The sequence below is a fragment of the Polyergus mexicanus genome, unplaced genomic scaffold (assembly GCF_030449975.1).
Source record: "Polyergus mexicanus isolate NDT 795.1 unplaced genomic scaffold, iyPolMexi1.0 SCAF_20, whole genome shotgun sequence".
Lineage (NCBI taxonomy): Eukaryota > Metazoa > Arthropoda > Insecta > Hymenoptera > Formicidae > Polyergus > Polyergus mexicanus.
This window is the reverse complement of record NW_027223340.1, coordinates 5467427-5477506: the sequence shown is the minus strand read 5'-3', so window position 1 is coordinate 5477506 and position 10080 is coordinate 5467427. Positions and strand designations below refer to the sequence as shown.

The 10080-nt window shown below is 37.6% G+C and overlaps 1 protein-coding gene across 4 annotated transcripts in view; it reads left to right on the top strand.

The window, feature by feature from the left end:
- Nucleotides 1-3367: 3367 nt before the first annotated feature.
- The window catches only part of LOC138941749 (uncharacterized), a 197541-nt gene continuing 190828 nt past the window's right edge, over nt 3368-10080 (top strand). For 2 of the 4 annotated variants that reach the window (XM_070311637.1, XM_070311635.1), the window contains exon 1: nt 5527-6878. The gene's annotated coding sequence lies outside the window, so the exon portion shown is untranslated. Of the gene's footprint in view, nt 3378-5523; nt 6879-10080 lie in introns of those variants that run through there. The other 2 variants (XM_070311636.1, XM_070311638.1) reach the window with 2 other exon arrangements.

The window sequence follows — 10080 nt, the reverse complement described above, 5'->3', positions numbered from 1 at the left end:
TTCTTCGTGAAGAAGTAGAGTTCAGCATGACGTGTTACACGATTGTCAAAGCAAGGTGTTCCTTTAATCATATATTTGCGATCCGGCACAAAACCCACGCTATTCGTATGCATGTAAGCAGGTTGTATGTTTGCAATCACGCATGCAATGAACCGGTTAACACATTACGATTTACGTACACGGATCGTAAATAAGGTCGCGCGCGGATCTTCGCGTAACGCGAACTCTAATAACGAAGCAGCTATCATGAATTAAATCAGCTTATTTAGCGAGATGCAACGACGTTATACGTGATATATATTCCGTATAATTAAACCCTTTAACTTAAATTTTAAATGACAGATCTTTCGTGTGTATCGGATAATAAATACGTTTTTCAAGAAACGGGAGAAAAAAATGAAGCAGGTTTACTCAAATTAAAGAAAAAAATTAAAATAAAATTTTAGTCATACTTTACATCGTCTGCATAAAAATGTATCTCACACACACACACACACACACACACATTATATCGATGCCTCGATATATTTAAATTGGCGAAGAACTCGATTATAAATTATGAAAAATTCTATTGTGCGACGCGGCAAAATAAAAAGCTTTAAAACACACAAACTTGTTATAACTCGGATTAGATTCTCGAATCGTCCACTATTGCTTCGAAGATTCCCGAATCGCCAAGATCCGTTTGCTCGATAAAACAACTTTATCTCACCGAAAGCAGCGGAGCGGAATCCAATAGGTCGTTAAGATTGAACGAGGAATCGATACGACGATTCGTCGTAATGTTGGCGCCAGCGGAAACTCATCCCGAGGAGAGCCGAAAGTTCTCGACAATACGACACATTTGCCATCGACGAGGGACGATTCTCTGTAGGGAGCATCATCTTCATTCTTCTGGGGGGAGCGGGGGAAATGAAGAAGCATCAACGCGGGCGGAAGTGCCGCTCGCCTCGATGTTCGACATCCGCGCAATACGACGTCGATGTCCCCGACGATACCAGCGATCCTTAACTCTCCCTGACCGCAAAATAATTTACTTCCGTGTGCACTGTGCTCTTCCGCTGTGGCAGTTGAATGTGTTCCTTTAATGGTATTATTGGATGAATATGTAAAATGATATTTTAAGTGGCCGAGAGTAAGTTAAAAAGTAAAAGAACCATCGTGTAATTTTTATATTAGATATTCAGTTCTCATCTCATATTCTTTAAATTTAATAAAAGTTTAAAAATATCGTGTCGCGTAAAAGAAATTAATATACGCAATGTATCTTCCCTTAAAGAATTCATTTTTTTTGTCCCCCCCATCTTGCGTGTGCTTTCTTTCGTTAATTTCCTCCCTTTAATTAAACGGATGCAAAGTGTCACGATCTGTTGCTAATGAACCGCGTGAAAATAAAGCCGGGATTATATAAAAGCAAATGACCACGTGAGGAAAGCCTCACGAGTTATAATACGCGTGTATACCTGCCACTTTTGCGTGTGCGTGCGTGCGTGCCTATGCGAAAAACATTGTACGCGCCGTGCGGGCCAAACCAGTACCTTAATGAGGGAGATGCTGGTATTTACGTACGTGCGTGTGCGCATCTCAGCGCGCTCTTATCGTGTAACGGTGGTAGTGATACAGCTACACGCATACCATAGCAAAAAACAGGTATGTGCCCAATGTGGGCACGCGGCTGGGGCGCTCATAGAAAAAGTCTCGCAGCATTCCTTCCCTCGTGACTATCTAAGGACTTGGCGTTTCTTTCTCGAGTTTTTTAAATAGATTCCGCTCGTCGTTTCAAATGGAGAATTTTGAGAGAGAGCCTGGCTTCCCATTCTCGCGATACACACCTATGGACGTTAGTTAAATTTCTTCATTCGGTCTCGTATAACCGATTCGTGTGCTACATTTCGACAATTGACAGCCTAGATTAGATCGTGGCAATACAATGTGGTATGATAATAATATGAAATTAAAAAAAAAAAAAAAATAAATAAATAAAAATAAAATTGGAACATAGAAATATTAATAAAGAGAAAATACAATGCATTTTTTCTCACAATAAAATAAAATCAATTTGCACATATAGAGTTTGTTTTATTATTTTCTTTTTCCGTCTAGATTTTTGTTATATCGTGATAATATACAAATATATATTGTATATATTACGGACGCATTCTTTGTTGACATCTGAAAAAAGTTTCTCTTTATTTTTAAACTCTAGAAATGTTTTCAATTATTTCTCTTTTACAAGATATATAATTTTACGATATAAACATTTCAATATAATCTCATTTAATAAAATTGACGAATAATGACGCATCGTATATTATTAGATTCATCTTCAACATCGCTACACTTTATAAAATAGCACAAGATAGAGCAAAATGCTCGCGTATACTTTTGGCTTTCTCTTCCGTCATTGCGCGTGTCTCTCACAATATATTGTATATATATATATATATATATATATGCGAGTCACGAATTCACGCAGCAATTTAGAAAAGGGATAGAGACCTTCGCTTAATAAATCAACGTTGCGATAACGCGTCGGATTCTTCTGTTACGTGCCATTGAAAAGGAGCTGATCTAAGATTAAATTCCAAGTTATGTAGATCGGATAAGAGCCGCGTGTTTCTTAATGATATTTCTAATTAACCTTTAACAATTAAAGATTAATATATTTCATTTTACGAATCCTTAGTTTTTATAGATATAGTATAAATTTTAATTTTTTTAACAAAGCTATAAAAAATATATCCCACGCTCCATTATTTAAGATTTTATACTAATCCCTATGATCTTTTTCCTTAATTTATATGCGTATAATGAAAAAAATTTTTCATAAATTTAAATGTTATATATTTTCAAATATATAAAATTAATATTTTGGATATATTATTAAACATATATATCACTGTGTGCATTTTTTAATCTTACTTATTTTTAGTCTTTTAGAAAATTCACAAAACAATTTCATGAAACAAATTCATGAAACTCTATCGGCGCAGAGCTGTTAGTTAAATTCACCCTTCGGACATCTCATCGGTTGTATTATTTATGGATCGTTAATGGCATTTTCTCGGTGAACCTTGCGTTGCGCCGTCCCTGCTCGTTGTTCCTCGATCACGATCACGATCCCGATCCATGCCGGCCAGTCTAGTCTTGCCGCGTCAGCGCGATCGAGAGGATCGATGCTGCATTCGCGCGCGCGTTCGAGAAGTCGAACATAGTGATTTTCAATAGAGTTAACCAAGATCGATAGTGGAGAGTGGGTGATGCGTATCTCCATTTGTGCAATTACTTATCGGATGTGTCGCGTGGATCTGCCCGAGGGATTCGTGGATTAAATAAATCCATTAACGCCATGTGCAACTCGTCCATTTCTCCCAAATGTATTAAATCCCTTCGATAAACTCTACGAATAATTCGCGAGATTTCTGCATATTTCATTTCGTTCGCTACGCCAAGGATCTATCGAACGATTCGAATTATTAAATTTTCTTTTCTTTTCTTTTTTTTTTTTGCACGTGCCGTCAATTATTCGAATGTATTCTTGGAGTTAGAGAGAGGGGCGAGGTTATATAAATAAAACTCTCTCGTCTTTAATTCGAGATTAAATTAATGAACGCCGATTAAGAGCTTCCTTCTTCTCACGAGATCACGGCTCGTATTGCCTGGAACGACGGCTTATTACGCTCGATTTAGATTCCAATTGACTCCGCGTATCTATACGACACTTCGTTAAATATATCATTCGAATTCTTTCGAGTATCTTTGTGAAGTAAGTAGCCCCGAGGAAAAAAAAAAAAAAAAAAAAAAATGAAATTCATTAATTAATTACATTCTTGAGCGCTGACTCACTCAGAAGGATCCGACAAATTTCCCTTCGTTACAATATGAAATCTTTTGAAAAACAAATTTTTTCGCTCGCGTGATTTTTCTTTATCCGTGGCTGTATATCAAATCCTGCGGGGACCTTTCTGAAAAAATATATGTGAAAAAATAATAGATGTGATTCTCTGTGAGAAGGATCAGTCAAGAGTTAACCGAGATTATGAAAGAGTGGAGAGAACATTTTATACGGCATCTTTAATCTCAGAATTTTTTTTATTCATCTTGTGTACAACAGCAAGAGAAAGGCGATACATCGAATGGCGTTTCCCCCCCCCCCTCCCCCGCGCTTTTTCGTGTTCGTTGTTCGTTAATATATTAATTCAATTTATTTCGCGCGCAACGCGCCCCATTCGTCTCTGTCCATCGCTCGATATTTACATCCGTTTGCTCATTTCCGTTCCCCCGACGTCTTTTTCCATTCGCGAATTACATTCTTGCGTATATCAGCCATGCTTTTCCGACATCGCGACTTTTCCAGGCTCCGTATAATTATTATTCCTTAGACCTCGATATATCTTTCCCTTTTGAAAAATGTTGACGATTAGCTTTTAAAATCTAGTAAATATTTAGAATCTCACACGGATATGTATTAGAGGAGACACGAACAAGATCTGTTATTACGCTTCGCCGGGACATTGTGAGATTTAATGCAGCATTATCTTTGCGAATCATAATTCATGACAGATCCACGAATATTAAAGCAAGGAGGAAGTTCGAGCTCGTGTCTTCCTGCCAGCTTCTTAAAGCCACTCTCCTCCAACTAACGTAATCCCCAAGTTATTAGCGTAAACTGAAATTCCTCGCAAATTAAGCCGAGTCCTTCGTCTCCAAGTTTAGCTAAACGTGTAACTTCGCGCATGCCTCTCCCGCAAATTAATTATGTAATTATAAAAAATTCAATCAAATCACATACCATAATAATAATAAAAGTTAATTGTTTGTAAAATTCCATATAGATGATTACGATGAATATCGGGCTCTATCGTAGTGACATAATCATAGCGCATAATCTTGTTCAATGATAATGGTACGAGGATAGTGCTAGTTTCCCCTTCGAGTGCTGTACAAGGGGCTGCGATTACCTCCTCGCGACGTCGCTGTCAGTTGGCTTCGCGCGGATCGCGATTGAGAGGATGCGACTAACTCGCGGCGATCTATCGGTGAAATTCTATAGTGAAAAATTCGCGTTATAACGACGCAGTCGAGTCGCGACCGCGGCTAATTCTGGCGTGTACATTTTACGAGTGATATCGCGACGGCGAACAAAAATACAGACTATCGATCGTCGCCGCGTTTGAGAAACCGGCGATCAGTGTACCGCGAAGTGTACCATCCCTGTAAATTGCAGTGTTCGCGGGCGCGATAACAGTTGGCAAAAAAGATACCTCGACGTACAGAAACGACGTACAATAACGCCTGCGCTGTAATTGGGAACGAAAGCCGATGCGATCCGCGAAAGTTTAGAAAGGCTTTAAAAACGTTGTTACGAGATAAAAGTTGACGCGCTTGCGGTTAATTGGAACAAGTTGCAATAATAATGCAACAGAGACAAATATGATGCTTATTCCAGCCTCGATCGGTGTAACGATTCGATTCGCGGCTGGAGAAGACTCTTCGAGCACTCATTTTGCGTGACGCGAATTTTTTGCGGCAAAATTTGCTGAAAGCTTTGTCGCAAAATCAGCATTTCTCGCGTATATAGACGCTGAATTTATCGCACTTTCCAAGTGTACTCGCAAATTTCAAACCGCTAACTGGTCGACTTCGATTTTGCGTATCTTGTACGGTGAAATTGGCGGTACTTGAAAATGACAGTTTCCACCGCGGAATAATAGTCTCGCAGTTCGCTGTGGATTGTTTTCGCTATCGAAAACTTTGCGTTTCGATAATTTGCCTCGATAACGTACTGACAGAACCCGCTGCAAAATCGAAAGCAAAGTTTGCGATTGTACGATCGGTCAACTCCAATCGCAATGATAAACAGCATCCCGTATATTGATAAGAAATTGGCACTGCATGACGCACACATTATAAAAATGTATTCAATATAATCGTAATTATCATTGCTGCTAAAATTGCTAAACAGATTCGAAGAGGATATTTGTCGAGAAAGTCAAAGATAAGAGCAAACTCATTATCAAGATGCGACGATCGATTGTTTGTTTGTTGGAAGAATCGTCTTATCTATTTACGTCACCAATCGATTCTAGTTCCAGAAACTTCCGATGAATCATCAGATAATTAATGTGAAATTCTATCGAAATCTTAGTTATTGTCTCCTGTCATTTGCCGATCGCATCGTAATCTTCGTATTGGCGCGACGCGAAGCATCGATCCCGTATTCCTACGTTTTGCCTCGCGTTGCGTGAGCGAATAATGATCCAGAGGCTTCTCTTCTACAAACTCCTCTCTTGAAAATTCATTGGATGCGCGTAAATTCATCGTGCGATCTCGGGTAGCGGTAATCTCTGAGAAAACCTCGAGTGGCTGGAAACCGCACGGCGGTATCTCGCGAACCGCCGCGTCGTCATCGAAGGACGAAGGCGAGAAGAAGTTATCCTTTGCGCGACGAATCGCGTTACACTTTGCTTGGATCGAACCGAGAACGAGAGAGCTCCCGGTTGTGTGTCGCGTGTATATTGAAGAAGCGCAGGGTCCGCGACTCCGAAAGTGTCGCGCTCGCGACTCCGATACTTCTGGCGGTCGGCAAACTTGAACAAGTTGGTCGCGCGCGTCACGGGAATTCGTCTCGAGTGCAGTGTGCAATAATGCAGCGCGGCATGCGGTCGTCGAGACGTGTTCACGGCGCAAAGTCGCAGCGAGAGACATAGACGTAGAGCTGATGCGATCGACAATTGTCCCCGTCCATGTCCCGCGGCATTGACTGTCGAGAGACGTTTCCTCGACACGAAACTGCATCGCGTCGATCGCGCTGTAATCGTCTAGATAACGCAGTAGTGATCCATTATATCGAGGATAACAGCGACAACGAATAAAAGGTATGTATTGGGGATTGTGTCTATAAATAGCAGAATAAATGTAAATTTTTTTAAATATGAATATGTGCTTGCCAGTACTCGAGTCCTTTCGTATTTAAAAACATTTTCTCCTTATTTACAATTAAAAGCTGTATAATTTTTCTATTAATTAATAAAATTCTTATTGCGTGACTTGTACTCTATTTTCGATAGAAAAAATTTCAAATCACGAAATAACGTCAATATCATAGGAAAGATTCTACTTTGAGCGCAAACTATAAGATAAGCTGTATTTACCTTTCTTGAAACACGGAGATATATGGTATACTTAGATATTTATTCGGTATGTTTATTCTGGATATTCTAAGCGACTTTGAGACTTTGGGGTTCAACGTATACCACAACGTATATCTACATTGAGTTGCATTAACTTTAAGGATTGTATCGGATTCGCGGTTGAATTAAGCGTTAGGAACTAATGGAGAAGATTCGAGAAGGAAGGGGACATTTAATCGTTCCGTTCAGAACAGCCGATGATGGTGTAGGAGGTGTTTATTTCAGTAATCAAAGCTTTGACGCAACCGATGATGTAACGATGAAGTAACATCGCGATTTTTTTTTTTTTCCCCCCCTTATAGCATCACTTTTTGTGTGAACAAGATTATTTCGTTGATCCGAGAAAACATCATTTAGTTTTTACGAAGCTTAACGAAAACAAATAATAATGTGAATTATTTTTTTATAACTATACAAGGTAATATTGTAAAATATCCGTATAAAAGAACAAACAAACAAATAAACAAATTAATTAATTAATATTATAGGTAATAGAAATATAATATAAAATAATCTTGTAGATTCTCGTAATGTATTTAAAAAAAAAATATATCTATATATATTTTGTTGTTTTAATTATGAAAATAATTTTGTATCCAACTTTTCTCTCTCACACTCTCTTTTTCTATCTTTTTGATTTTCATTTTACCAGTCATATATCCCATCTTCCTCTGTTGAAAATTGCAATATCGCATATCTTGTTAAAACATGGAGATCTGGATAGTTTTTAATATAATGAAGCTTGAATTAAAAATTTTGTATTAATCAGTTAAATCCTTCAACAGAGAAAGTTGGATAAACGTCACGACCAAGTGCACTTGCCACAAACACACGTGCCTGTAAATGAAAGCTTGCATATATACCATATTTGTATCGTGTGATAAAAAGCGTATCACTCGCATTGAACGATTTATGTAACGCTTTGCTATTATCAGCTTTATGAATGAGTCTCGCGATACAAATTCGACGCTTTTGCCACTTATTAATATTTGTTATCTGCGTGTGAATGCACTTGTTGCTGATGGTTCGTTAATTTTGAAATAAAAGAACGACGGAGAAAAGGAGCGTCTCGCAACGAGCGTATCCGGCTCCAAATCGAGATCAAAGACAGTGGAACATTCTTCCGATGCGAGGAATTAAATCGTCGTTTCTTGTTCTTGCATTTTAATGCCTTGCTTTTAGTTTTACTCCCAATCTCCTCGCAAGGAGACGATAATGATTTCTTCTATTGATTAAAAAATCTTGTATATACGTATCGTTTATTTATTTCATTGAATCTATGTTTGTTTAAAAGATAAGGAATAAAGAATTAGATTTTAATAAAACCTACACATATATGCATTTAGAGAACACATATCTATTTAATCTAATTATATTATTTACTCTCTTTTTTCTCGTTACGTGAGAAATAATTAAAATAATTCACTAGTTTTGTCACGACGTAATAATAATAATAAAAAAAAAAAAAATTAACACTTTGTAGTTTTAGAAAAGATGTAAGGTGAACAAAAAGCATGCCGAAGGCACTAAGGTCCACTTTCGCGCGTGGTAATAACGAGCGGACGTAAATTAGCAGCGTGGAAAAAGAGTAAAGCGATGTTTAGCTTTGCAGTGGTAACGTGTCTTGAGCCGCTCGTGACATTTATTTGTTCGCATGGTTTGTGTTTGTTAAAAAGAAGCCAAGTCTTTTTTGGCAGATCTCGTGTGTCGAGGATAAGAGAAAAAATATCAGAAGGATAAAGAGGGGAGAGAGAGAGAGAGAGACAAAGAAGGGACGGCGAGAACACAAAAGGATCTGGGCTCCAGAGGCCGCATGTGCGGTCCAGGGCGAAAAGACCCACGCGGAGAATGTTAAGACGAGCAAAAAGGTTGCAAAGTATTTCTCGGAGCCGCCGTAAGAGACATCTCTGTCAGGAATCAGAATATCTATAGAAAAAAATTGTAGAAAGTATCGAACTATGTGAATAGATACATTTAACTTGCATCATAATGCAATATAATTTATTTTTACATTACAATATATATTATATAAAAGTATATAATTTTTCTTTATATATATATATATATATATAAAATTGTATAACAATTATAATAATTATAAATAACAATATTAATAAATTAATAATAATTATTCATAATTTTATATAATAATTATTTTAAATTATTATTATAAAAATTGCCAATTAAAATAATTTTCCATTATAATGTCCTTATGAGAGAGATTTTGAAACTCTCAATACATTTTTGTAAGAAAAGCTTTGTTGACTTATTTATAAACCAGACTTTTTTTATCTAGATATAATATTATTAAAGTTAGAGATATTCTGAGATTTTTGTATATATGTATGAAAATACAATATGAAGATGAAGATATGTCTCCTTAAACGTGAGCAGAAATAGCGAGCTCTTCGGAAGACTCGAGTGCTCATAGGCTTTACATAGTTGCGTTCAGGTTATCCACCCCGAAGGCAACTCTGTGAAAGACGTGAATAGCCAGCCCATCGGTGTAGAAGAAAGGAAGAGAGGCGAGAGGATTGTGAAAGAGGGCCGAATATATTCAAAAGTCACCCGCGCTGGAAGTTACGGGTATACTTTGTCTAGAAGAAAGGAATGATAGCAACGCGCGGACAAAATCGATATATCATTTTTTTTGGAGGGTGAGTGGGGGGGGAGGGGGGGGAGTAGGGGGAAACGATATCCGAAAGAGATGGAATATGCGAAAGATGGTTCGCGGCTCTCGATTACCCAAGGATCGTTCAACGATAGTGGGAAATGATTCGAACACAAATGACGTGACATTATATATTTAGCAAACAATTGTTTTTTTATAAGAATTACGTGAAAAAGGAGAAAAAATTTACTTCTGCATTGCAGCTGATAATAAACT